The sequence below is a fragment of the Octopus bimaculoides genome, chromosome 13 (genome assembly GCF_001194135.2).
Source record: "Octopus bimaculoides isolate UCB-OBI-ISO-001 chromosome 13, ASM119413v2, whole genome shotgun sequence".
NCBI lineage: Eukaryota > Metazoa > Mollusca > Cephalopoda > Octopoda > Octopodidae > Octopus > Octopus bimaculoides.
The window spans coordinates 37,902,567-37,906,638 of NC_068993.1; the positions used below are offsets into that span (position 1 = coordinate 37,902,567).

General features: G+C 36.9%; 1 protein-coding gene across 9 annotated transcripts in view; it reads right to left on the reverse strand.

Moving 5' to 3' along the window:
• Positions 1–4,072, reverse strand: part of LOC106869449 (transcription factor SOX-5) — a 681,185-nt gene that overhangs the window by 120,430 nt on the left and 556,683 nt on the right. The window contains exon 1 of one of the 9 annotated variants that reach the window (XM_052972438.1): positions 3,002–3,020. The exons of the other annotated variants lie outside the window; for them this stretch is intronic. The gene's annotated coding sequence lies outside the window, so the exon portion shown is untranslated. Of the gene's footprint in view, positions 1–3,001; positions 3,021–4,072 lie in introns of those variants that run through there. 9 annotated transcript variants of the gene reach the window in all.

Consider the following 4,072-nt stretch of genomic DNA (forward strand, 5'->3'; position numbering starts at 1 on the left):
GTGTGTGTGTGTGTGTGTATATATATATATATATATATATATATATATATATATATATATACATACGAGTGAGTGGAAAAGTGAAAGAAGGGCACTCAACCAAATTCACTTACGTAGATCTTTATTGACTAAAAATTTCCAATTCTAACTGAAGTGTAGCTATCGTGGCTATTAAAACAAACACTAAGGTCCCATTAAACGAATGCCATCCCCACCCCATCTAACAAAATCCGTGGACCTTGGCATTTCTATAGAAAGTATTTTAAAATTAGACAAAGTTACCTCTACCACGTTCGAAGTCCGTTAATATCACCTTTATCTTTTATCCTTCCGGGGTCGTTTAGGGAAAAAAAGACCAATGAAATCCGGGAGTTAGTTTCACAGAAATTTCCCTTTCCTTTCAGAATGCTCGAGCTCGTGCCTGTAAAATCCACACACCTAAATCGTTGGAATAGCTAGAAATAGCGCCAAATCTCCTTTATTTTGCGCCCACCGGTTTCTTTTTTTCCTTTTTAAGGAATGATATCTTAGACAATGTAATTCTAAAGATACAAAAGCGAGGATAATCACGGTTGGTGTGTTACCTTTCATAGATTTATTCGATCGGAGCTGATTTGGAGTTAAAACAACAACAGCATCACTTTTTAATCTTAAATATCAGCAATATTACTGTTATTGTTTTGTAGGATTAATAACATAAAGTACCAGTGAAACACGGGAGTCGATGGTACCGACTAAGACCTTCCCCTCAAAAATTCTAAGCTTTTGCCAAAATTTCAATGCTTTGTGGTATTTACGGATATAAAACAAACTTGATTTCGGTAGGATTTGAACTCAGAGCGCCAAGTCGGAACTAATATCGAAAGTCATTTTATCCAACGCTCCTTGTTAGAAATAAATTATCTGGGTTCTCCGCAATAAATCAGGGCTCCCCATTCACAGTTTCTAGTCTTCTTAGGCCTTCATCAGAGAAGGACAGAAATTTTTGTTTTTTCCTGTCTACTGAAAGATTAATTTTGGACTCAATTAAACTGGTTTGCTTAATTTGCATAACAATGCATGCGTTGACAACGTGAATTGATTAGTTTATGGTTACACTCCAGAGCGTTTTTAGTTCATTTGAAAAATAAATTATACCGTTTTTAAATAAACATAGATGCTTACCCATAACAAAATTTCACTGACCAGTTCAATTGATTCCTACTTCGTATGTACTAAAAGCTACTATATGTGTGCTATATACTGCTATAACTACTAATTTCTTTGTGGACAAGAGACGGACATCCCTTCTCTGACGAGGGTCTAAGACGACCAGAAACTAGTTAGGACGATTCTACTTTTTTACACACACACACACACACACATATATATATATGTATATATCCTGGTTTCACAACGGTAACACCGTTGTGTGGATTCTACCGTTGTGAAACCAGGATTTTTAGGGGACTAAATGAACCCTGATATTTTACTGGTACTTTATTTTATCGACTTGAAGAGCTGAAAGGCGAAGCCAATACTAGCCTTATTTGAACCCGGACCGTAAAATTACCACAAGACATGAGTTAGTTTCTATATAGCAACAGGTGAACTATAGCGTCATTATTTACAGGTTCCTATCAGAGGGCAGTTACTGACTCACATTTCCGACTGTTACAGTGACAAGGAGTGTCTCTTATACAGTGCGGAACAACTATCATAAAGGACAGTCCGATAATCTACCGATTCTGCCACTTCAATTCCAAAGGACTGGGTAAGGTGATTGTTAAATCTGCTAGAAATAACAGTGAAAGTCCGCTTAATTTACGCCCTGTCGTATTGAAAGAATATATAAAATCTTATGGCTAAAATTTATGTGCAGTAAATTAATTTCATTGATTACATACTTCCAAATTACACAATATATTTTAAAAAGTTTTTATGCAATTCCTAAAAATAATTAATAATATTTATATATATATACACAGACACACCGAACTGCAAAAATTGGTTGAGAATCACTGCCGTCAAGGCAAAAACTATTTACAGTATATGTAACAGAGACAAAGCAATATCCACGACAGAAGTGTAGAGAGGGAACGTCATCGATGGGGTAGCGGAAGTCGACGGAAGGACTTTGGACAAATCCAGCCGATTCACTGATTGGCCGAACGATTAGTTAATTGGTTGACTAATTGAATAATATTAATAATCCTTTCTACTGTTGGCACAAGGCCTGAAATTTGTGGGGAGGGGTAAAGTCAATTACATCGAACACAGTGTATAACCGGTACTTAATTCATCGACCCCCGAAAGGATGAAAGGCAAAGTCGACCTCAGCGGAGTTTGAACTCAGAACGTAGAGACGGACGAAATGCCGCTAAGCATATTGCCCGGTGTGGTAACTATTCTGCCAGCTCGTTACACAATAATAACAACAACAACAACAACAACGACAATAATAATAATAATAATAATGATAATAATAATAATAATAATCCTTTCTACTATAGGTACAAGGCCTGAAATTTGGTGGGGGTGCTAATCAATTACCCCGATCCCAGTGTTTAGCTGGTATTTATTTCATTGACTCCGAAAGGAGGAAAGGCAAAGTCTACCCCGGTGTTTATTTGAACTTCGGAAAGTAAAGATCCGGAAGAATTACCGCTATGCATTTTGTCCGACTCGCTAAGGATTGTACAACCTCACCACTTTAATGATAATAATAATAATAATAATGATAATAATAATAATAATAATAATCATAATGATAAAAGAAGTGACATAGAACCAGTGCGTGTGTCCATTATTGGCATAGTGACCCTCCCGAGATAAAAGCAAAATACGTTTCTTTAACACATGATTTCACATCAAGAACCATGCAAACAAAAGCAAAAATTAAATTATGAGTAACGGTTGATTATATTTACAAGATCAAACACAACAACATGATGGGGGAGAAAAAAGGGGAAATAAACAATTAGACAAAAAAAAAAAGGGGAAGAAAATGACCCCAGCTGACCTTCATCCGGGTCATCACGGTCAACAATTGACATATCTCAACTTCCGAAACAGAGACGGATATTACTGTATGTTAAGTAATACAACAGAGCATCGCGTTTGCAGGACCACCACCACCAAAAATAACAGAAAAGGGTTATAGCCGGAACGCTTTTGATCCTTGTTTCGCTAGATGACCAGGGTCTAGACAATAGCAACTAGAATAACGATATCTCCATCATCATCATCATCATTGATTCATACAGTTAGAGTTACAAACACACATGTATACACACACATGCATACACGTATACACACACACACATTTTCTTGTACGACGATCGTTGATTACGAAATTCGTGGTTTTACTGTCTTGGAAAGGATTCATGAATGAAGTTGTTAGTAATTGGAGGAGGAGGAGGAGGAGAAGGTTTCGACAATGTGTGTGCGTGTGTGTATGTCTGGTGGTGGCAGTAGGAGGAGAAAAAGAGAGGGGAGAGAGAGATAGAGTTAATAAGAAGATTAAACAAGAGTGTGTGAGAAATATAGTTTGTGTGTGTGTGTGGAGCGGTGACGTAAACGAACACTGAATTGGGTGAGAACAGAGCAACCCCACCACCAACACACATCTAGTACTCCAGTATGGTCACTTTCCAATGGATAGATCCAAATTATAGACTGGTTTATATCAAACGTTTGTACGAATATTAAAATGTGTATATGAATGATTGTGTGTGTGCGAGAGAGAGAGAGAAATTGAGGAATAAACTATGGAAAACCGATATATTTTATCATATTATATCAATATGTAAGTATGTATGTATGTATGTAGGTATGTATGTATATTCTCTTTATCTTTCACTTGTTTCAGTCAATGAACTGTGGCCATGCTAGAACATCACCTTGAAGGGGTTTAGTCGAACAAATCGATCTTAGTACTAGTTTTTCTCTGTTTTTGATTTTCAGCCGGGTACTTATTTGGTCGGGAGATTTTTCCGAACCTCTAAATCACGGGGACGTAAACAAACCAACACCGACACACAGTGACACAGGTGGGACAAATGCACGCAATACATACATGTATATATATATA